Source organism: Canis aureus, chromosome 3 (assembly GCF_053574225.1).
Source record: "Canis aureus isolate CA01 chromosome 3, VMU_Caureus_v.1.0, whole genome shotgun sequence".
Lineage (NCBI taxonomy): Eukaryota > Metazoa > Chordata > Mammalia > Carnivora > Canidae > Canis > Canis aureus.
Genome location: NC_135613.1, coordinates 59,423,553 through 59,448,860, shown reverse-complemented (window position 1 = coordinate 59,448,860; position 25,308 = coordinate 59,423,553). Strand labels below are relative to the sequence as shown.

The 25,308-nt window shown below is 38.5% G+C and overlaps 1 long non-coding RNA gene across 3 annotated transcripts in view; it reads left to right on the top strand.

The window, feature by feature from the left end:
* LOC144305459 (uncharacterized) overlaps positions 1-24,672 on the top strand; it is a 33,967-nt gene extending 9,295 nt beyond the window's left edge. For all 3 annotated transcript variants that reach the window (XR_013372476.1, XR_013372474.1, XR_013372471.1), the window contains one exon: positions 23,268-24,672. This is a non-coding gene — a long non-coding RNA (uncharacterized LOC144305459). The remainder of the gene's footprint in view (positions 1-23,267) is intronic.
* Positions 24,673-25,308: the final 636 nt, after the last annotated feature.

The following is a 25,308-nucleotide window of genomic DNA, read 5'->3' as shown; positions in this document are numbered from 1 at the left end:
CTGATTACCAGCAATGAAATTGAGTCAGTAATTGAAAAACTCCCAACAAACAGAAGTCCATGGCCAGATGTTTTCACAGGCAAATTCTACCAAACACTAGAAGAAGAGTTAATAGTTATTCTTCTCAAATTATTCCAAAAAATAGAATAAGGAAAACCTCCAAATTCATTCTATGAGGCCAGCATTACCTTGATACCAAAGCCAGATACAGACTCCACTAAGAGAAAGAACCAAAGGCCAATATCCCTGATGAATGCAGATGTAAAAATTCTCAATAAAATGTTGGCAAGCTGAATTCAACATTAAAAAAATGATTCACCAAAGCTGACAGTGAGAGCTGAGTGTTTGCTGTTTTTACAACAGAATTCCACCCCGTGGCTCCATCAGAGATTTCTCAAAAGCCAGGTCTGCTCAGCTAGGCCAGGGCAAAGCCTCTCACCCTTACTCCTTCACTCGCTAGGCACATATTCAAGACAAAGCAAAGCCTCAGTAGAGCGGTTTTGTATTTCAGGGACTGTAGAATGCCTTGTCAGAAATTGTTTAAAAGGAAGATTTGGTGTCCATCGAAAGATGAATGGATAAAGAAGATGTGGTCTATGTATACAATGGAATATTACTCAGCCATTAGAAATGACAAATACCATTTGTTTCAATGTAGATGGAACTGGAGGGTTCCATCAACATTGCTGAGTGGAATAAGTCAATCAGAGAAGGACAAACATTATATGGTCTCATTCATTTGGGGAATATAAAAAATAGTGAAAGGGAATAAAGGGGAAAGAAGAAAAAATGAGTGGGAAATATCAGAAAGGGAGAGAGAACATGAGAGACTCCTAACTCTGGGAAACGAACAAGGGGTGGTGGTATAAAGGGAGGTGGGTGGGGGTGGGGGTGACTGGGTGATGGGCACTGAGATGGGCACTTGAAGGGATGAGCACTGGGTGTTATTCTATATGTTGGCAAATTGAACACCAATAAAAAATTTTAAAAAATGATTCACCCCAATCAAGTAGGATTTATTCTCAGGATGCAAGGGTGGTTCAATACCTGCAAATTAATCAACATGATACATTACATGAATAAAAGAAATGATAAAAACCTTATGATCATCTCAATAGATGCAGAAAAAGCATTTGGCAAAGTATGACATGCATTCATGATAAAAACCTTCAACAAAGTCGATTTAGAGGGACCAAGCCTCAATATAATAAAGACTTTATATGAAAAACCCACAGGTAACATCAGACTCAATGGTGAAAAATGTAAAGCTTTCCCCTAAAGATCAAGAACAAAACAAGGATGTCCACTCGTACCACTGTTGTTCAACACAGTACTGGAAGTCCTAGCCTCAGCAGTCAGACAACAAAGGAAATAAAAGTCATCCAAATTGGTAATGAAGAAGTAAACTTTCACTGTTTGCAGAAGACATGATACTATAGATAGAAAATATTAAAGATTACACCAAAAAACCCATACTAGATCTGATGAATTCAGTAAGGTTGCAGGATACATAATCAATGTACAGAAATCTGTTGCATTTCTATGCATTTATAATGAAGCAACAGAAAGAGAAATTAAGAAAACAATCCCATTTACAATTGCACCGAAATAATACATCTTCTAGGAATAAACTTAACGAAAGAGGTGAAAAACCTATACTCTGAAAACTATAAAACACTGATGAAAGAAATTCATCTTTCTAGATATGTCTCCTGAGGCAGGGTAAATAAAAGCAAAATTAATCTATTGAGACTACATCAAAATAAAAATCTATACAGTGAAGGAAACAATCAGCAAAACTAAAAGGCAACCTACAGAATGGGAGAAGATATTTGCAAATGAAATATCTGATAAAGGGTTGGTATCCAAAATATATAAAGATCTTATATAACTCAGCAGCCAAAAATTGAATAATCCAATTAAAAAATGGGTGGAAGACTTGAAATGACACTTTTCCAAAGAGGACATACACATGGCCAACAGGCACATGAAAAGATGCTCCACATCACTCACCATCAGGGAAATGCAAATCAAAACTACAGTGAGATCCCACCTCACACCTGTCAGAAATGTTAAAATTAACAACACAGGAAACAACAGATGTTCACAAGGATGAGGAGAAAGGGGAACCATCTTTCACTGTTGGTGGGAATGCAAACTGGTGCACCCACTCTGGAAAACTGTGTGGAGGTTCCTCAAAAAATTAAAAATAGAACTACCTTATGACCCAGCAAATGTACTACTAGGTATTTACCCAAAGGAAAGAAAAATACTGATTCAAATGTTTATAATAGCAATGTCCATGATAGCCAAACTATGGAGAGAGCCCAGATTTCCATCAACAGATGAATGGATAAAGAAGCTGTGGTATAAATACAATGGAATATCACTTCTGTCATAAAAAAAGAATGTGATCCTATTATTTGCAGTGATGTGGATGGAACTAGATGGTATTATGCTAAGCGAAATAAGTCAGAGAAAGACAAATACCATATGATTTCACTCACATCTGGAATTTAAGAAAGAAAACATATAAGCATATGGGAAAGGAGTAGGAAAAAAAGGAGAGAGAGAAACAAAGCATAAGAGGCTCTTAGCAATAGGAAATAAATAGGAAACAAATAGGAGGATTGCTTGAGGGGACCTGGGTGGGGGATGAGCTAGAAGGGGTATGGGCATTAAGGAGGGTGCTTGTGATGATGAGCACTGGGTGTTACATATTAGTGATGATCACTGAATTCTACTCCTGAAACCAATATTGCACTGTATGTTAACTAAATAGAATTTAAATAAAAATTTGAAGAAAATAAAAATAAAAAATAAAAATAAATAAAAATTATGTTTTTGCAATCAAAAGAAAAGAAAATGTTATCTTTATACCTACTACCTCAAACACATTTTAAAGTAGATTTGGATAGATCATTATAGCATTTTGCCCCTACATTAGAGGTGTTTTATCTTAATATTTAACTCAATTTGGAATGTGGGCAGATGGAAGAAGAGGACTCTCTAAGGTCAATATGAAGGATATGGAAGCTGGATCACTTTAAAGAACTGGTAGAGAATGTCAGAAGTTAAGAAAAAAAGTGTCATCTGGTCAATACTGCCATAGCTGCTATGAAAAATGCTTTTGTTGGATAACTAGGAAGTCTTGGTGATCTTAGGTAGCAAAGTTTCATGTTAAGGCTCAATTTAGAGTCCCTTGAAATCTCAGGCTATCTTCATTAAACTATGTCTTCAGCACATGCTCTTGTGCTCAGTCACAAAATTCATGAACATCCAAACAGACTGACCTGCTGAAGAACCCATAAAAAAGACTATAGAGAAGGTGAATAAATTGCAAAATTTTTGCCAGCAAAAGCCAGAAACACATTCCAAATAATACATGATAGTACTTATGTATGTCATGCGTATCATTGACTCAGTTTTTCTGGATATTATTTTGAATTTCTGTACATGTTCTCATGGAGAGAACACATTTTCCAGATACAGAGGTTCTGAAGGAGTACTCTGGAGATCTGTTCACCATGTAAGTCACATAGAAACAGAAATAGTGGTTTTCATAGCAATTCAAACTGTCGGGTTAGAAAAAACTAACATGTAATTTTAAAGGACACTAATACACATGAGTTTTGTTACAAAACGTAGACTGATGGGACTTTTGATTTCACTCTTCAAAGTATGGAAAACTTTATTAATTTGGTTAACATATCCTCATCTCTTTGGACGGAAAAATCTGTAACAACTAAGAACCTCAAATACAGCATTTCATTGCCTCCTTGACTCATGTTTTGAAGATGTACTAATTGCTTCTTGTCCTTTACTTCTTTAAAAAAAAAAAACCAAGGAGGGACGCTTGATGGAAAAAGAACAATTGGTAAGGTTATTAGTTGTGAATGACTTAGAGAAAAACAAAAACCAAAAGACGTTTGTGTTGTTTGATAATTTTCCCTAAATAACATTTTCTTGGTACATATATTTTTCTAATTATTTGTTTTGTTACATATTTTGAAAATATTTCAGCCTTTTGAAGGAAAATTAGAAAACATCTTGTTTTCTCAGATCCAGGTATGTGAGTCTAAGATGCCTGGAATTTTTAATTAGCTGGAATGAAGGAAAAACATCGATATATAGTATGAACTTGCCTTTTAATGAAATTGATGACTTTTTTTGCTTTGATTACATACTCATCATTTTATTATTATTTTATTTTTAGAAAATAGTGGGAGTTGGAAAAATATTAAGAATATGTTGACTTATGACTAAGGTAGTGGTCTGTGGGCCTATCTGACAAGGAAGATAATATCAGGGTGTTCCAGAATGCATCCTACTTGTCTAGCATTGACATAGGTACAAAAATAAAATGTTCAAATAAGGCTTTTTTTTCCTTCAATAGCTTTTAATATTTAAATAGTACCATCCTACTATCATTTAAGAGTTTGAGGTATTTATGTTATTTTATTAAAAAAAATAAATGTTAGGAATAAGTTCTCTAGAAATTGAGGAAAGGAGATCAGTGTACATGGGAGTGTTTCTCAAACTTCATTAAGGAGGCTGATCTTGACTTGGCTCTAGCTTCCAGAGGGATGAGTAGAAGGATTTAGTTGGTGGAAGGAGAAGTAGGGTGAAAACAGACACTGCTGACTCAGCACTCCTCTCTCACTCATGGCTGCCCACAATGGGCAGCTGGTAGATGTCCCGTCAAATTAAAGTGGACAAAGTGTTTTACCACCATTTTCCTAAGCCTTGATTGAAGGTTTTTGTTCCAAGTAGGTGGTGGGATTTTGAGTGTGGAATTTACGTAAGCTATTAAGAGAATAGTGTAAAACAGGTAGAAGCCCATTCTATTAAAATTTCTTTTGCTCTTCAGGTGTGTGCTATTTTCATAAACGTTGCTCACATCTATTACAAACATTTCTAAACACATATTTAAATATATTTTATATAAATAAATATGGTCAAGAAATCATCATGAATGTTATTATCTGGTGGCTGGTGATAATCCTTCTATCAGTTTTTTCCCCTTTGAAAATTCCTGTAAGTCAAAGATGAAATTTTTAAAAACTATCAGAAAAAGTGATGTCAGCAAACAAAATGGACTGGATAATTCCAAAGGCCCATCCCTCAGAGAAATACTAAAATATGAAGCAAAAACTGTCAGAAGCAACTTTGTAAGAACTCTGGAAAATAGCCAAAAGTTTACAGAAAGCAAGAAAATGCTGGATAAGAAAGGAGAGATAATGGTGGTGACAGTTTTAACATAATAGGAAAGCTTTGTCAAATTTTGCTTGCTCTTGCCTCACTTGCCTTCCTGGTCTGGTGGTGGTCTTGAAGATAGTAGCCTGAGTTCCCAGTGTGGACTCTGGTCTCTGGTCCTGGAGGGAGCAGAAAAGATCATATTCTTAAAGAACTATGTTTTGTCTGTTTTGATCTATCTGGAGATGACCTAAAGGATGGATGTAAGGTGCTTGATTTTGTTCCACCCAACTTGGAACTCTCTTGGGATCAAAGAGTGGCTATGCAGAGGGCATTCCTTGAAAACATTGTGAGGCAATAGAACAATGTGCTATAGCCTGGGGCAAAAGACTGCATTTAAGCCAAAAAATGACACTCCAACAGTCCAAGAGTCCAGTTACTCCAAGAGAAACTGGGGAGAGAGTTTCTTTGGGAGATTAAGCCATTGAGAAGTGCCTGTATAAACCAGAGAATCTAGAAAGCTGTGTGCATAGCCAGGACAGAATGCTTTCTCAGAGAGACCAGGCAACACCCAGAGCTTTCATCTATGGCCATTCTTTGGGCTCACAGAAAGCATAAAGTGGGGGCTAATGCAGACTTGTAAACAGCCTGGCTAAGCACTGAAAGAACCAATCTGCAAACATTGGGAGAGGCTCTTTTTCTCCTCTCTTCCCTCTCCTTCCCTTCCCTTCCCTTCCCTCTCCTTCCTTCCTCTCCTCTCCTTTCCTTTCCTTTCCTCTCCTCCCCTCTTCTTTCTTTCTTTCTTTCTTTCTTTCTTTCTTTCTTTCTTTCTTTCTTTCTTTCTTTCTTTCTTTCTTTCCTTCTTATTTTCTTTCTTCCTTCACCCAGGCATTCAAGGCAATCTCTGTCAACACTAGCTGACTATAAGCCAAAGGTCAGAAACTTCAGAAACTACATCCAACAAATAATACAGACTTTACAGAAATAGTTTAGAAAAGTAACAAAAGAAACAAACCAGTACAGCCTACAGCAAGCAAAAATAAAATAAATTACCCAAGGAGGGGGAAGAATCTGATTTCCAGTTATCATATTATAATATTCAAATATCAGTTTTCCACAAAAAATTACAATATTCAAAGAAAAAAAGAAAGTAGAACCTATCCACAGAGGAAATTAACAGAAATTGTCATTTAGGAAGCACAGATATTGGACATATGAGACAAAGATTTTAAACCAACTGACCTACTGGACTAGCAGAGTTAAAGGAAACCATAGACAAAGAGGTAGATATCAGTAAAATGAAGTCTCAACAAATAGAGAATATCAATAGAAATTATAAAAATGATCTCAACAGAAATGCTGGACCTGAAAAGTACAATACCAGAAACGAAGAATTCAATAGTAGGTTTCAGTAGAATATTTGAGCAGGTAGAAGAAAGAACAAGCAAACTTGAAGACAGATCAATTAAAATTACCCAGTGTGGGGAGAAGAAAGAAGAGGGAATGGAGAAAAAGACATCATCAAACATACAAACATACTCATCAGGTGAGTTCCAAGAAAGAGGACAGAGAGAAAGGGACAGAAAGAATATTTGAAATAATAATGGCCCCAAATTCCTCCAAGTTGAACATGAATCTACACATCTGAGAGGCTCAACAAACTTTAAGGAGTATAAACATGAGGATAACCATTCTGAGACATACTATAATTTAACTGTTAAAAATCAAAAATGGAGAATCTTGAAAGCAGTGAGATAAGCAATGCATTATATATGAGTGATTCTACATGAAATTAACAGGTAATTTCCCAGCACAATCCATGGAATTAGAAGGCATGGAATGACATATTAAAGTGTTGAAAGAAAAAAATCTGCCAACCAAAAATTGTATATCTGGCAAAACTATCCTTCAAATTGAAGGAAACTCTAGGGCATTTCCCAATAAAGAGAAGCTGAGGTAGTTCATCGCTAGTAGACCTGCTCTATGGAAATACTAAAGGGAATCCTTCAGGTGGAAATGAAAGAACACCAGATGATGACTTGAAGGCATACAAAGAAATGAGGAACACTGGGAAAGTTCACTAGATAGGTAAATACAAGAGATAGCATGCCCAGTTTTGCCACTTCTGTTTAGCTTTATACCGATGTTCTAGCCAGAGCGATTAGGCAAGCAAAAGAAACAAAGACATCCAAATTGGAGAGGAATAAGTAAAACTATTTATATCCACAGATGATCTTATATGTAGAAAGTCCAACAGAATCCACAAAATACAATTAGGGCTAATAAATTGTGAAAAACTGCAGGATATAAGATCAATACACAAAAGTCAGTCTTATTTTTATACACTAGCAATGAATTGTCCACGAATAAAATCAAGAAGACTTACAATAACATCCATAATAGTGAAATACCTATAAATAAATGTAACAAAGGTGAAAGACCTAAATAAATGGAGACAACCTGTGTTAATGGATTAGAAGACTTAATATTCATGTGATCTACAGATTTCAGTGTGATCTGTATCAAAATTCCAATAGCCTTTGTCCCCCCAGAAATAGCCAATCCTCAAATTTATATGGTATTGGAAGAAGTAAAAACAATTTTGAGAAGGAGCACAGTTGGAGGACTCTCACTTCCTGATTTCAAAGTTTAATAAAAAGCTACTTTAGTTAAAACAATGTGGTGCTGACCTAAAGAAAGACATAAAAATCTGTAGAATAGAATAGAAAGCCCAGAGATAATTCTTCACACATATGGTTAACTGATTTTCAACAAGAGTGCCAAGATCATCATACAGGGAATGAATAGTTTCCTCAGCAGATGATACTGGGGCAAATGGACATGTTAAAGAATACAGTTGCACCCCTACCTCATACTATATACAAAATTAACTCATTATCTACATTTAGATAAGCAACCTAAATGTAGGAGCTAATGTTATAAAACCCTTAGAAGAAGAGGTGAATCTTCATGACTGAGGATTTGGCAATGGATTATTAGATAATTCAAAAGCATAAATAATGAAAGAAAAAGCAAATGAACTAAACACCACCAAAATTTAAAACGTTTGTGCATTGTAGGACATTGTAGAGAAAGTGAAAAGACAACCTACAGAATGTAAGAAAATATTTGCAAAACAGATATTTGAACAGAATATATTCATTCAGAATATATAAAGAGCTCAACTCAACAACAAAAAGGCACACAACCTGATTAAAAATGGACAAAGGAGCTGAGTAGACATATATTTGAGGAAAGTATACAAATGGCTAACAAGTATATAAAGTATGTTTAACATTATTAGGCATGAGGTAAATGCAAATTAAAACCATGATAGAGATCACTTTACACCCACTGGGATGTCTATAATAGAAAAAGTGTTGTCAAGGATGTGGAGAATTTGGAGCCCTTGCATACTGTTAGTGAGAATGTAAAATGGTGCAGCCACTATGGAAAGTCATTTAGTGGTTCCTCAAAAAGTTAAACATAGAACTATCAAATAACCCAGCAATTTTACTTGTAGGCATACTCACCACCCCTGAAATAGAAAAGAGATACTCAAGAGGGCCTGGATGGCTCAGTCAGTTAAGTGTCTGACTCTTGATTTTATTAGTTCAGGTCATGATCTCAGGGTCATGATATTGAGCCTTGCAGTGGCTCCATGCTCTCTCTCCCTCTCTGTCCCTCTCCCTCCCCACCCCTGCTCACACTTGCATGTGCTCTGTGTCTCTAAAAAAATCAAAATTTAAAAATTTAAGGAAAGAAAAGAGGTATCAAACAAATACCTGTACTGGGATCTTCACAGCAGTACTTTTCACAATAGACAAAATGTGGATAAAACAAAATGCATTAATGGATGAAAGGACCACCAATGTGGTAGGTACATAGGATTGGTTATTATTTGGCAATAAAAAGAATGAAGTATCTGTATATGTTATACTGTAAACATCTCAGAAACATTATGCTAAGTGCAAAAAGCTGGACACAAAAGGTCTTACAGTGTATGGCTCCATTTAAAAAAAAATTTTATTGGAGTTCAATTTGCCAACATAGAGCATAACCCCCAGTGCTCATCCCGCCAAGTGCCCCCCTCAGTGCCCATCACTCAGTTACCCCAACCCCTGCCAACCTCCCCATCCACTACCCCTTGTTCGTTTTCCAGAGTTAGGTGTCATGTTTTGTCACCCTCACTGATACTTTCACTCATTTTCTCTCCTTTATTTAAAAAATAAATTTATTTTTTATAGGTGTGCAATTTGTCAACATATAGAATAACACCCAGTGCTCATCCCATCAAGCGCCCACCTCAGTGCCCGCCACCCAGCCAGCCCCACCCCCATCCCCCTCCCCTTCCACCACACCTAGTTCATTTCCCAGAGTTAGGAGTCTTTCATGTTCTGTCTCCCTTCCTGGTATTTCCCACTTATTTTTTTCCTTTCCCCTTTATTCCCTTTCACTATTTTTTATATTCCCCAAATAAATGAGACCATATAATGTTTGTCCTTCTCCGATTCACTTATTTCACTCAGCATAATACCACCCAGTTCCATCCACATCAAAGCAAATGGTGGGTATTTGTCATTTCTAATGGCTGAGTAATATTCTATTGTATACATAAACCACATCTTCTTTATCCATTCTTCTATCGATAGACACTGAGGCTCCTTCCACAGTTTGGCTGTTATGGACATTGCTGCTATAAACATCGGGGTGCAGATGTCCTGGCATTTCACTGCATCTGTATCTTTGGGGTAAATCCCCAGCAGTGCAATTGCTGGGTCATAGGGCAGGTCTATTTTTAACTCTTTGAGGAACCTCCACACAGTTTTCCAGAGTGGCTGCACCAGTTCACATTCCCACCAACAGTGCAAGAGGGTTCCCTTTTCTCCGCATCCTCTCCAACATTTGTGGTTTCCTGCCTTGTTAATTTTCCCCATTCTCACTGGTGTGAGGTGGTATCTCATTGTGGTTTTGATTTGTATTTCCCTGATGGCAAGTGATGCAGAGAATTTTCTCATGTGCTTGTTGGCCATGTCTATGTCTTGCTCTGTGAGATTTCTCTTCATGTCTTTTGCCCATTTCATGATTGTATTGTTTGTTTCTTTGCTGTTGAGTTTCGTAAATTCTTTATAGATCTTGGATACTAGCCCTTTACCTGATAGGTCATTTGCAACTATCTTCTCCCATTCTGTAGGTTGTCTTTTAGTTGTGTTGACTGTTTCTTTTGCTGTGCAGAAGCTTTTTATCTTGATGAAGTCCCAAGAATTCATTTTTGCTTTTGTTTCCCTTGCCTTCATGGATTTATCTTGCAAGAAGTTGCTGTGGCCAAGTTCAAAAAGGGTATTGCCTGTGTTTTCTAGGATTTTGATGGAATCCTGTCTCAAATTTAGATCTCTCATCCATTTTGAGTTTATCTTTGCGTGTGGTATAGGACAATGGCCAGTTTCATTCTTCTGCATGTGAATGTCCAATTTTCCCAGCGCCATTTATTGAAGAGACTGTCTTTTTTCCAGTAGATGGTCTTTCCTGCTTTATCGAATATTAGTTAACCATAAAGTTGAGGGTCCACTTCTGGATTCTCTATTCTGTTCCATTGATCTATGTGTCTGTTTTTGTGCCAGTACCACACTGTCTTGATGACCACAGCTTTGTAGTACATCCTGTAATCTGGCATTGTGATGCCCCCAGATATGGTTTTCCTTTTTAATATTCCCCTGGCTATTCGGGGTCTTTTCTGATTCCACACAAATCTCCAGATGATTTGTTCCAACTCTCTGAAGAAAGTCCATGGTATTCTGATAGGGATTGCATTAAATGTGTAAATTGCCTTGGGTAGCATTGACATTTTCACAATATTAATTCTTCCAATCCATGAGCATGGAATATTTTCACATCTCTTTCTGTCTTCCTCAATTTCTTTCAGAAGTATTCTGTAGTTCTTAGGGTATAAATCCTTTACCTCTTTGGTTAGGTTTATTCCTAGGTATCTTATGCTTTTGGGTGTAATTGTAAGTGGGATTGACTCCTTAATTTCTTTTTCTTCAGTCTCATTGTTAGTGTAGAGAAATGTCACTGACTTTTGGGAATTTATTTTGTATCCTGCCGCACTGCCAAATTGCTGTATGAGTTCTAGCAATCCTGGGGTGGAGTCTTTGGGTTTTCTATGTACAGATTCATGTCATCTGCAAAGAGGGAGAGTTTGACTTCTTCTTTGCCAATTTGAATGCTTTTTATTTCTTTTTGTTGTCTGATTGCTGAGGCTAGGACTTCTAGTACTTTTTTGAAGAGCAGTGATGAGAGTGGGCATCCCTGTCATGTCCCTGATCTTAGGGGAAAGGCTCCCAGTGTTTCTCCATTGAGAATGATATTTGCTGTGGGCTTTTCGTAGATGGCTTTTAAGATGCTGAGGAATGTTCCCTCTATCTCTACACTCTGAAGAGTTTTGATCAGGAACGGATGCTGTATTTTGTCAAATGCTTTCTCTGCATCTATTGAGAGGATCATATGGTTCTTGTTTTTTCTCTTGCTGATATGATCAATCACATTGATTGCTTTACAAGTGTTGAACCAGCCTTGCATCCCGGGGATAAATCCTACTTGGTCATGATGAATAATCTTCTTAATGTACTGTTGGATCCTATTGGCTAGTATCTTGTTGAGAATTTTTGCATCTGTGTTCATCAGGGATATTGGTCTATAATTCTCCTTTTTTGGTGGGGTCTTTGGTTTTGGAATCAAGGTGATGCTGGTTATGGCTCCATTTATATGAAATACACAGAATTGGTAAATTAACGGTTACAAAATCAGATTGGCAGGGTGTCAGGGGCTGGGATGAGGGAGAACACAGAGTGCCTGCCTACTATCACAAGGTTTCCTTTTTGGCTCACAAACTGTTTTGAAATTTGATATGGATAGTCGCACAATGTTATGAATATATTAAATGCCATTCACTTTAAAATGGTTTATTTTACGTTATGAAAATTTCACCTCAATAAGAAATCACTGGACCCTGTGTTCCAGGCAAAACAGAAAGAGAAAATAGAGAAATGAATTATTTTGATTAGCACTGTAATTAAAATTACGCTACTCAGATAAGGGCACATTCAGTCATTCTGTAATTTATTTCTTACAACTTCACTGAATGTCTAATTATCTTGAAATAAAAAAATTAATTGAAAAGATTATTGGAGTTTGTTGAAAAGCTGAAAGGTCGTTTAAATGGGGAGATATAATCAATAGGTACTTGGGACTTAGTCCACTCTTCTATTTTCTATTAGTTTAATAATAGACACATACTACTTACTGTGTGGTAGGCACAGTGCTAAGTGCTTTACAAATAATAACTCTGTAAGCAGCTATTCTTATAGCCACTTCCTGGAACAGTGTCCCCAGTGCTGGCAACAGTGCTCGGCACTTGGTAAATGCTACATAGATAAGTGTTGGAGGATTAGATGGTACTCTTTCCAAGTTGCCTCATTGCCTTTGTTTCAGTATCTAAATTCCTAGATAAAATTTCTTTCATCTAGATGACTCTAGATCTTCAGATATTTGGCTTCTTCTGAAAGTAGAACTTTATATGTGAAGCTGGGAGCAGATGCTTTGATTGGGAGGGGAGCCCAGGAAGCACTAGAGAAGGTGCATAGATAATGGGCTGGGGAGGGAGAAGAAGCCCACACTATGGTAAGTCCTTGAAGTTGAGGCTGGCACAGTTTTTCAAGAATCTCTGAGGAACATACAGAATGGGACTCTCCATCTGAAGTACAGGAGGTTGGGGCACTTCTCTGCCACTTCCCATGCCTCCCTGCCTGAGAGCTGCCCATACTCCTGGACTTTGCTTTTGTGGGGCTGAGCAAGCTCTTTGGCTCTGAACAGGCTTTGGTGTGGAACTGTGGAGGTGGAGTGCTTTAGATGGCATGTTGGCGCTTTTACAGACAGGTGGTCCCAACTGCAGCGGGAATCAGCTGCGGTGTGTTGATGAGATGCAAGGCAGCAGAAGCATTTGCTACATCTGATAGATATGATCTTTAATTTAGTGAACAACTTTTAAATGATAATCAAAGAAAATATCATAAATTAAATGCACAAATGTAACAGTTACAAACTGAGTTGTTAGATATCTAAAAGCCAGCATTCATTTTCAGAAGATAGATCACTGTCTCAATGTGCTGTAGAAATATTTATGGTGATAGACATGATATGTACAAACTGTCTACCCTTAGGTCATGGAAACCTTCTGCTGTTGGCTTTCCCTTCCACCCACTCCCCCAGACTCAAGCTCTTTGGTTTACAGCTGACTCTTCTCAAGCATCTGTGTTTACTGAACAGCAGTTCAATATTCCCATAAATGGTCTGTGCTTCTCTAGAAAAATGCTTGTTTTTCAGCATCATCACTGGTGTGTATTGTGATTGCTCAAAATTTAATGGAAGGGTTATGACTTCGGTTTATACTCTGGTATCATTAGTGGGCCATGACCCACCTGGAGTTTGTAATACAGCATTTTCTCAGAAATCAGTCACAGGACCTGGGATTATTAAAAGAGAATGAAAACACATCTTTATCAAAGACCATATCGGTGCAGATGGAAAGCTATGTCTATTTTTGAACATTAGCTTTTTTTCACTAATTTTTAATCACAGACTACTTTTCCCTGAATATAACAAGTAGAAAGTAGTTAATTTTCCTGTAGAAAGGTCTCTGAAGATTTCACTCATCCTTTCTTGTCTCTCTAATCTCCCAAATGACTGGAAATAATGAAGGAAGAGATGCTGGTACTCCTCTGGGGTAATGATCTCATGACTCCCAAGGGTGGGTTTGCAGTCATAATAGTTGGGGACAAAAGTCAGGGTGGTAACTGGGGGTCGAATAAGATCTGGCAATCTTGAGAATGTGAAGTAATTTGGAATATAGCATGCTCACAGAGTGGGTATTTTATCCTGTTGGGTAGAAAAGACCATCAGGTGTGCTGGTGTCTGTTACTCTTGGGAGCCCCTAGTTTAAAGACTAGGAGGCTAGCTCAGAGTTGAGGAGATGCCTTTTTTTCAAGAGTAAGAATAATTTTGATTTTCAGTATTTCCAGTGGAGCAGATCCCTCCAGAAAAGTCGTGAGAGCTGCATGTCAATTGCTGTTATCCCAATGGTATTTAGAACATTTTCTTGATTAATTACAAGAAAATTTGGCCTGGGAGGGGGCTGCATCCTGCTGCTTTCAGGAGCCATGGCCTGGGAGCACAATTCCAGCAGTGCAGGCCCTGGATCCCAGGGTGCTAAGGGGACACAGCCGAGGATCCTGCACTCCTCTGGGGATAGGCAGAGGCAGGGAGAGCACAGGACAGTGAGGGCTTTCCTGCTGCTGGGTGCCCCCAAGTTGTGCAGGTCAGTGACCCCCGCCCTGGGAGCATCCAGGCCAGTGCAGACTGGGAGACTGCGGTAGTCACCGCAGGGAGCAGACTCCAGGGCTAGGGACCTAGCCGCCACCAGTGGTGTTGTTCTTCTTTGTTTCACCCTGTGCCTGGGAGAGGCAGGGTGTCAGGGAACAGGGGTCTCACGAGGTAAACAGCTCCCACTGAGCCCGGCACCTAGCAGGGGGCACGGTAGCTCCCAGGTACACACACCTGAGAACCAGCACAACAGGCCCCTCCCCCAGAAGACCAGCTGGATGGACAGGGGAAGAGCAAGTTCCTGACTAAGCAGCACTAGGAAGGTCCAGGGGAAGTTGAGGGATTTACAGTACATAGAACCAGAGGTTACCCCTCCTTTTTTCCTCTTTTTTTCTTCCTTTTTCCAGTACAACTTGTTTCTATATCAGACTGTAAATTTCCATTTTTTTTCTTTTTTCCCACCTTAACTACAATATTTTACCACCTATTCATTTTTAAGATTCTTCCTTTTTGACTTCAATATTTCTACAATTACAGGTCCTAGATATATTTTCCACTTCTAGATTCCCTTCAACGTGCTCACCATAATTTTGGGAGATATACAAGATATATTTTTTGTTTTGTTTTGTGTTTTGTGTTTTCTCTGCCTCATGTTGTTCTACAATGGCAGAAGTTTTTTTTTAATAATAATAAATTTATTTTTTATTGGTGTTCAATTTGCCAACATACAGAATAACACCCAGTGCTCATCCTGTCAAGTGCCCCCCTCAGTGCCCATCACCCATTCACCCCCATCCCCCGCCCTTCTCCCCTTCCATCACCCCTGGTTCGTTTCCCAGAGTTAGGAGTCTTTATGTTCTGTCTCCCTTTCTGACATTAGAAATGACAAATACCGACCATTTGCTTCAACGTGGATGGAAATGGAAGGTATTATGCTGAGTGAAGTAAGTCAATCGGAGAAGGACAAACATTGTATGTTCTCACTCATTTGGGGAATATAAATAATAGTGAAAGGGAATATAAGGGAAGGGAGAAGAACTGTGTGGGAAATACAATGGCAGAAGTTAATACCTTCAAAAACATGACCAGTATGCACCCAGAACCAAGTGGTATACTGTGCTGGTTCATTCTGTGAGATTCCTCATTCCCATTCTGCCCCCCTGTTTTATCTCATTTATGTTTTGGTGGTCAATGTTGGGGCCTTCTACAAGTATTTCTGTTTTCTATAAATTTGGAACTGAGTGTCTTCTAATATACAGAACTTAATATACTCAGAAACAAGAGGATCACCCTCTAGAACCCCCCAGGTAGACTACATTCTCCCACTACTACAACTTCGTCACCACCACCATCTCCCAGTACCCCCCCCCTTGAATTCTTCTCCTTTTTTTCTTTTTTCTTTTTCTTTTCTTTTTTTTTTCTATTCTTTAGGATTCCTGGCCTTTTATTTTTTACTACTTTGTTTTATAATTAGGTTTCACTTTAGTGGTCCTTTTGTTTTATTTCATTCTGATCTTTGTTTTCAATTTCTGGTCTCTGACCCTGGCAGAATCATCTAGGGTGAAATTTACTTAGGTCATGGTTGATATTCTTGATGCAGCCCACTCATACAGCCATTCTGCACTGAGCAAAGTGACTAGAAAGAACTCACCACAAAAGAAAGAATCAGAAATAGTACTCTCTGCCACAGAGTTGCAGAATTTGGATTACAATTCAACGTCAGAAAACCAATTCTGAAGCACAATTATAAAGCTACTGGTGGCTATGGAAAAAAGCATAAAAGAATCAAGAGACTTCATGACTGCAGAATTTAGATCTAATCAGGCCAAAATTAAAGATCAATTAAATGAGATGCAATCCAAACTGGAGGTCCTAACTATGAAGGTTAATGAGGTAGAAGGAGTGAGTGACATAGAAAACAAGTTGATGGCAAGGAAGGAAACTGAGGGAAAAAGAGAAAAACAAGAGACTATGAAGTAAGGTTAAGGGAAATAAATGACAGCCTCAGAAGGAAAAAAATCTACATATCATTGGGGTTCCAGAGGGCGCCGAAAGGGACAGGGGACCAGAAAGTGTATTTGAACAAATCATAGCTGAGAACTTCCCTAATTAGGGGAGGGAAACAGGCATTCAGATCCAGGAAATAGAGAGGTCCCCCCCTAAAATCATTAAAAACTGTTCAACACCTTGACATGTAACAGTGAAACTTGCATATTCCAAAGATAAAGAAAAAACCCTTAAAGTGGCAAGAGACAAGCGATCCCTAACTTACATGGGGAGGGATATTAGATTAACAGCGGACCTTTCCACAGAGACTTGGCAGGCCAGAAAGGACTGGAATGATATATTCAGGGTACTAAATGAAAAGAACAGGCACCCAAGAATACTTTATCTAGCAGGGCTCTCATTCAGAATAGAAGGGGAGATAAAGAGCTTCCAAGATAGGCAGAAACTGAAAGAATATGTGACCACCAAACCAGCTCTGCAAGAAAGATTAAGGGGGATTCTGTAAAAGAAAGAAGTCCAAAGAAATAATCCACAAAAACACAGACTGAATAGGTATTATAATGACACAAAATTCATATCTTTCAGTAGTAACTCTGAACGTGAATGAGCTAAATGATCCCATCACAAGACACAGGGTTTCAGACTGGATAAAAAAGCAAGACCCATCTATTTGCTGTATACAAGAGACTCATTTTAGACAGAAGGGCACCTAAAGCCTGAAAATAAAAGGTTGGAGAACCATTTACCATTCAAATGGTCCTCAAAAAAATGCTGGGGTAGCAATCCTTATATCAGATAAATTAAAGTTTATCCCAAAGACTGTAGTAAGAGATGAAGAGGAACACTATATCGTACTTAAAGGGTCTATCCAACAAGAGGACCTAACAATCCTCAATATATATGCCCCGAATGCAGGAGCTGCCAAGTATATTAATCAATTAATAACCAAAGTTAAGCCATACTTAAATAACAATACACTTATACTTGGAGACTTGAACATGGCACTTTCTCTAATTAATCTTCAAAACACAACATCTCCAAAGAAACAAGAACTTTAAATGATACACTGGACCAGATGGATTTCACAGATATCTACAGAACTTTACATCCAAACGCAACTGAATACACATTCTTCTCAAGTGTACATGGAACTTTCTTCAGAATAGACCACATACTGGGTCACAAATCACGTCTTAACCAATACTAAAAGATTGGGATTGTCCCCTGCATATTTTCAGACCACAATGCTTTGAAACTTGAACTTAATCACAAGAAGAAATTTGGAAGAAACTCAAACATGGGAAGGTTAGGAGCATCCTTCTAAAAGATGAAAGGGTCAACCAAGAAATTAGAGAAGAATTAAAAGATTCACAGAAAGTAATGAAAATGAAGAAACAACTATTCAAAATATTTGGGATACAGCAACAACAGTCCTAAGAGGGAAATACATCGCATTACAGCATCCCTCAAAATTGGGAAAACTCAAATACACAAGCTAACCTCACACCTAAGGAACTGGAGAAAGAACAGCAGATAAAACCTATGCCAAGCAGAAGAGAGTTTATAAATAGTCGAGCAGAACTCAATGAAATAGAGGCCCGAAGAACTGTAGAACAGATCAACAAAACCAGGAGTTGGTTCTTTGAAAGAATTAATAAGATAGATAAACCATTAGCCAGCCTTATTAAAAATGAAAAAGAAAAGACTCAAATTAATAAAATCATGAATGAAGAAGGAGAGATCACAACCAATACCAAGGAAATACAAATTATTTAAAAAACATATTATAAGCAGCTACACACCAATAAATTAGGCAATCTAGAAGAAATGAATGCATTTCTGGAAAACCACAAATTACCAAACCTGGAACAGGAAGAAATAGAAAACCTGAACAGGCCTATAACCAAGGAGGAAATTGAAGCAGTCATCAAAAACCTCCCAAGACACAAAAGTCCAGGGCCAGATGGGTTTGCAGGCAGATTCTATCAAACATTTAAAGAAGAAACAATACCTATTCTACTAAAGCTGTTCTGAAAGATAGAAAGGGATGGAATACTTCCAAACTCATTTTATGAGGCCAGCATCACCTTAATTCCAAAACCAGACAAAGACCCCACCAAAAAGGAGAATTATAGACCAATTTCCCTGATGAACACAGATGCAAAAATTCTCAACAAGATACTAGCCAATAGGATCCAACAGTACATTAAGAAGATTATTCACGATGACCAAGTGGGATTTATCCTCAGGATGCAAGGCTGGTTCAACACTCGTAAAGCAATCAATGATATAGATCAAATAAACAAGAGAAAAATAAGAACCATATGATCCTCTCAATAGATGCAGAGAAAGCATTTGACAAAATACAGCATCCATTCCTGATCAAAACTCTTCAGAATGTAGGGAATAGAGGGAACATATCTCAGCATCTTAAAAGCCATTTACGAAAAGCCCACAACAAATATAATTCTCAATGGGGAAACACTGGGAGCCTTTCCCTTATGATCAGGAATACAACAGGGAGGTCCACTCTCACCACTGTTATTCAACATAGTACTAGAAGTGCTCGCCTCAGCAATACTGTCTTGAGGATCACAGATTTGTAGTATAACTTGAAATCCAGCATTGTGATGCCCCCGGCTCTGGTTTTCTTTTTCAATATTCCCCTGGCTATTCGCGTTTTTTTCTGATTTCACACAAATCTTGAGATTATTCATTCCAACTCTATGAAGAAAGTCCATGGTATTTTGATAGGGCTTGCATTGAATGTATACATTGCCCTGGGTAGCATTGACATTTTCACAATATTAATTCTGCCAATCCATGAGCATGGAATATTTTTCCATCTCTTTGAGTCTTCCTCAATTTCTTTCAGAAGTGTTCTATAGTTTTTAGGGTAGATCCTTTACCTCTTTGGTTAGGTTTATTCCTAGGTATCCTATGCTTTTGGGTGCAATTGTAATTGGGATTGACTCCTTAATTTCTCTTTCTTCAGTCTCATTGTTAGTGTAGAGAAATGCCACTGACTTCTGGTCATTGATTTTGTATCCTGCCACACTGCCAAATTGCTGTATGAGTTTTAGCTATCGATGGGGTGGAGTCTTTTGGGTTTTCTACATACAGTATCACGTCATCTTCAAGGAGGGAGAGTTTGACTTCTTCTTTGCCAATTTGAATGCCTTTTATTTCTTTTTGTTGCCTGATTGGTATTGGCACAAAACAAACATGGATCAATGGAACAGAATAGAGAACCCAGAAATGGGCCCTCAACTCTATGGTCAACTGTTATTCGACAAGCAGGAAAGACTATCTGCTGGAAAAAGGACAGTCTCTTCAATAAACGGTACTGGGAAATTTGGACATCCACATGCTGAAGAAGGAAACTAAAGCATTCTCTTATACCATAGACAAAGATAAGCTCAAAATGGATGAAAGATCTAAATGTGAGACAGGAATACATTAAAATGCTAGAGGAGAACACAGGCAACACCCTTTGTGAACTTGGCCTCAGTAACTTCTTGCAAGATACATCCTGAAGGCAAGGGAAACTGAAGCAAAAATGAACTTGGGACTTAATCAGGATGAAAAGCTTCTGCACAGCAAAAGAAACAGTCAACACAACTAAAAGACAATCTACAGAATGGGAGAAGATAGTTGCAAATGACCTATCAGTTAAAGCGCTAGTATCCAAAGATCTATAAAGAACTTATGAAACTCAACAGCAAAGAAACAAACAATCCAATTATGAAATGGGCAAAAGACATGAACAGAAATTTCACCAAAGAAGTCATACACATGGCCAGCAAGCACATGAGAAAATGTTCCACATCAGTTGCCATCAGGGAAATACAAATCAAAACCACAATGAGATCCCACCTCACACCAGTGAGAATGGCGAAAATTAACAAGACAGGAAACAACAAATGTTGGAGAGGATGTAGAGAAAGGGGAACCCTCTTGCACTGTTAGTGGGAATGTGATCTGGTGCAGCCACTCTGGAAAACTGTGTGGAGGTTCTTCAAAGAGTTAAAAGTTGAGCTACCCTTCAATCCAGCAATTGCACTGCTGGCGATTTACCCCAAAGATACAGATGCAGTGAAACGCCAGGACATCTGCACCCCGATGTTTATAGCAGCAATGTCCACAATAGCCAAACTGTGGAAGGAGCCTCAGTGTCTATCGATAGGTGAATGGATAAAGAAGATATGGTATATATATATAAAATATTAATATATTATGAAATATTATATTTATATATAATATTTTATATAGTAAAATATATGAATAATGAAATATTCATAATTAATAATTAATAATAATGATAAATTTTCATTTCAACAATGAAATAAAAAAATGAAATATTATATATATACATATATATAAAATGAAATATTACTCGGCCATTAGAAATGACAAATACCTACCATTTGCTTCAACGTGGTTGGAACTGGAAGGTATTATGCTGAGTTAAGTAAGTCAATCAGAGAAAGACAAACATTATATGATCTCATTCATTTGTGGAATATAAAAAATAGTGAAAGGGGAAAGGAGAGAAAATGAGTGGGAAATATCAGAGTGACAGAACATGAGAGACTCCTATCTCTGGGAAACAAACAAGGGGTAATGGAAGATAAAGTGGACAGGGGATGTGGTGACTGGGTGACGGGCACTCAGTGGGGGCACTTGATAGGATGAGCACTGGGTGTTATGCTATATGTTGGCAAATTGAACTCCAATAAAAAATATACCAAAAAAATAAGAAGAAAATTTGGCCTGTTAGGGTCAAGTGGACCCATAGGGACACAGAAGCATTCTAGACCATCATTAAAGGATTAAGAAAAAAGCAAACGAGTGAGATCAGCAGTTACTGAAGCCTCTTTTCTCAAACTGAAGTGGCAGGATCAGATCCAGCTTCTTCTTCTTTTTAAAAATAACTTTGTTGGGATGCTCTCACTTATGTGTGGAATCTAAAATAGTAATATCCCAAGAAGCAGAGATAGAATGGTGGTTGCTGGGGGTGCAACTCAGGGAATAAGGAGACTATCAAATGGTACAAAAGTTCAGTTATGCAAGACACACGAGTTCTGAAGATCTCATGAGTGCCATGATGATCATAGTTAACAATACTGTATGCTAAAAATCTGCTAAGACACAGATTGTGCTTCTTGAACTTGACTTTCCAGACTCAACTGGTTGAGGCCAGTGAGGCACAGTCTTCCTTATATCAATTCCCAGCTGGCCCCTCCAGTCCCTGACTCCCTCCCCCTTGCTTCTGGGCTTTAGTGAAGTTGTCTGGTTTCACCTGTTACCTGAAACGGCCTCCATGTCCCCTGACATCATCCAGGAGATGAGGGGCCCCAGTGGACCACACATGTGGATAATAAACACAATAGTCCTCCATGTCTTCTTCTAGTTTGGAAGTTCTTATCCTCAGAGACACACTTCACTGCTTCCATTGTATGTAAAGTCTTACATCCAAACAGTAAAGTGACCCTGGCATGAGAACACCACTTTCTAGGGAATAACCACATGGTTGAGGAGCTTAGATCGATTCCCCCCAGTTCAGCCCTATTCCATTCTGGATGTTCTCTGGGATGGCTTTAGTCTTCTAGAGCCATGCCCCTGCATGGACCTCCTTCCAAAGGCGAGGTGTAATGGTCTGTCACTCTAGGCATTGCCTTATGTCTTCTGGTAAAGAATCTTGGTTGTGACAGCCAAAAAGCAGGAATATTCCCATGAAATACTGCAGACACAGTGAAGAGAGACATTCTTTTTTGAGGAACTTAGTCTGGTCTTTAGTTCACTTATAATTAAGATGCTGAAGAAAATGTATAATGTATTTTATCTACCCTGCACAAGATCGCCAAAATGTACTCTCGTATATCTCTCCACCCTGTCTCATCTTGTGATACAGTGAAGCTAACAGCAGTGATAGATAATATTTATTGAGTGCATTTTATTTTTCAGGCACTATGCTAAATACTTCACAGAATCTCATTTAATTACCAAACTATTCCCATGTGTTAGATTATTATCATCCCCTTAACCTGAGCTGTGCTTTCTTTCCCACTGTCACTCAGCTAGTAAGGTGATAGAATTTGAAGTCACTTCTGACCCCAAGGCCACAGTTATTTACACTCTCAATGGGAAGGCATGCACTATAATGTGGTGATTAACTCAAGTCACATGAAAAAACATTTATTAAGTGTTTGTGGTGTGAAATTCTGTGCTAAGTGCTGTGATCTGAAACAGCAGAAAGACAGTGTGCTAGCTGGCTAAGGCGGCTATAACCAAGTGCCATGGCCATGGGAGCTTGAGCAATAGAAATGCATTTCCTCACCACTCTGGAGGCTGGAAGTCTGAGATTGAGGTGTTGGCAGGGCTCCTTCGGTGGTGGGATCTGTCCCAGGTCCCTCTCCTTGGCTTGAACATGGACATTTTCTCTTATTTTCCACATTGCTACCCTCTGCACATGTCTGTCTAAATTTCCTGATCTTATAAAGATGCTTGTCTTATTGATTCAGGGCTGGGATAAAGCAGACCAAATGTGAGTGGGATGTAGGGAAGGACAGCCCATGTGGGGTCTCTGATGATGTTAATGATTTTGTGTTTATCCAACAACCAAATGGTTTCAAGTGCATCACGAAGCACATGAATTTTCATTCCCACCCATGCTTTTGCCATAGGTATGACAAGAACAGATGTGAATTTTGGAAAGGTGACTGGCTCCAGGGTGATGAACTAGTTGAAGGGAAGCCACACTCCTGTCAGAAGACCAGCTGAAGTTACTGCAGTGGAGGAAGGTCAGAGCCCGTGGAGGCAGGTCAGAGCCCTGCATGGCCTACAACTTTGTAGCAACAAGCACGTCTATGGCGCAGGCCTTGAGATATGAGTACCATCCTACTGTCACCGGGACCTTGGAGCAAAGGCTGCTTCCAGGTTTAGAGAAGGGAAAGTAAAAGGACAGCCTTGTTAGGTTAGAAAGTAACTAACCTAGTAACTAGAACTGCTCAAGAAATTACAGCAGTGCATTAGCATGATTCAGAGCCAAGGAATTCCTACTGGTTAGATGTAGGACACTTTGAGCAGCAAAATTATAATATGGTCATGGTCATGGATTATAATCCACTGAAGACACAAACAGAATCTGTGAGTACAATGATAAAGGTAGGTATGGAGGGAAAACTCCCCCACCTAATAAATGTACAATGACTAATGGAAAATCAGTATTTTGGCAAACCTATGTAATAATTAGCTCAAGCAAGAACCACCAATGTACACTAGGTTCACTGCAATGAAAGAATATTCGGCCTTAAACATCACCCCACAGATGACTTTTTACAAAGAGAAAACAGTATCTTTACAGGAGTGATGTGGTAATACTACCTAACAAGTGATCATATTTAGCATCATTAATATCAGAACAAAATGGAGCACCTGGGGAGCTTTGTCAGTGACGTGTCTGCCTTCAGCTCGGATCATGGTCTCAGGGTCCTGGGATTGAGCCCCATGTTGGGCTCCCTGCTCAGTGGGGAGTCTGCTTCTCCCTCTCCTTCTGCCCCTCTTCCTCCTCTTGCTCTGTCTCTCAAATAAATTTTTAAAAAATCTCAAAAAATATAATGGAACAAAACTAACATTATATTCTCCCTGTAGTGATGCATATATCTTTTGAGACACACAAAATCAACTAAGTAGTATTTTTGCCAAAAATATTTGACTTGCATCTAAAATGAGGAAGCCATCACATAAATCCAGATGGACACAATCACCTGAACTCCTCGGAATGCCAACGTCATGAAGAGTTTAAAAAGTGTGTTTTAGGAAGGGGTTTTCCATCCAGATTGAAGATGACTAAGGTGGTGGGACAAGCAGATGCAGTGCACCATCCATTGAGTTTGTAGGGAAAATAGCTAAAAAGGGTCTTTATCTAAGTAAAGGTTGTACAAGAGCTTGTATTATTTTATATAGTTTTCCACTAGTTTGAATTCAGGATAATTAAAAAACTAAAACAGAAGCAGGGAAGACGCAATAGCTAAAGCCCATACCTGCATGCATTATAGATAGAATAGCATTCATACCTCATGACCAATTCACCAGAAATAAATGTATTGCAAACATTGTCCTAATTTGTAGTAAATGTGTTTCATTATAACACACAGCCTTTCTCAAAATTCTTCTCCTACAGTCTCCTTCTTTTGATCATGTTCCTCTTACTGTGCAGTGCTCTATGTTTCTGAATTTTCACTCCATCTTGAACACAGATGTTTGCTCTGATGGATGTCAGGCACTGCGCCAGATGCTGAGACACAAAGATAAAAATATAAATAAAATTGTTTTGTGCCCCAGAAGAATTTACAGGCTATGAAGATAGAGAACAGAAGCAGATAGATGACAATGCCTTAAGAACCTTCACGCAAATCGATTCACTTACACTGATTTGTTCATGGGAGTTCCAGTTTAAAACAATGCCAACCATCATTACCAGCAGCCAATGCAGGCTATCTAAGATTTCTTCTTCCTCTTTTTTAAAACTTTTATTTTTAAGTCATCTCTACACACCCAGTGTGGGGCTCAATCCTGAGCTCAAAAGTCTCGTGCTCCACCACCTGCACCAGCCAAGCACCCCTATTGGATTCGTTCTCAGAACCAAGTCACAGGAACAGAGAAGAAGTGGCAGCACCACTTAAAACCTAGGCTTAGGGAAAACTCAGGAACAGAATGTGGTTG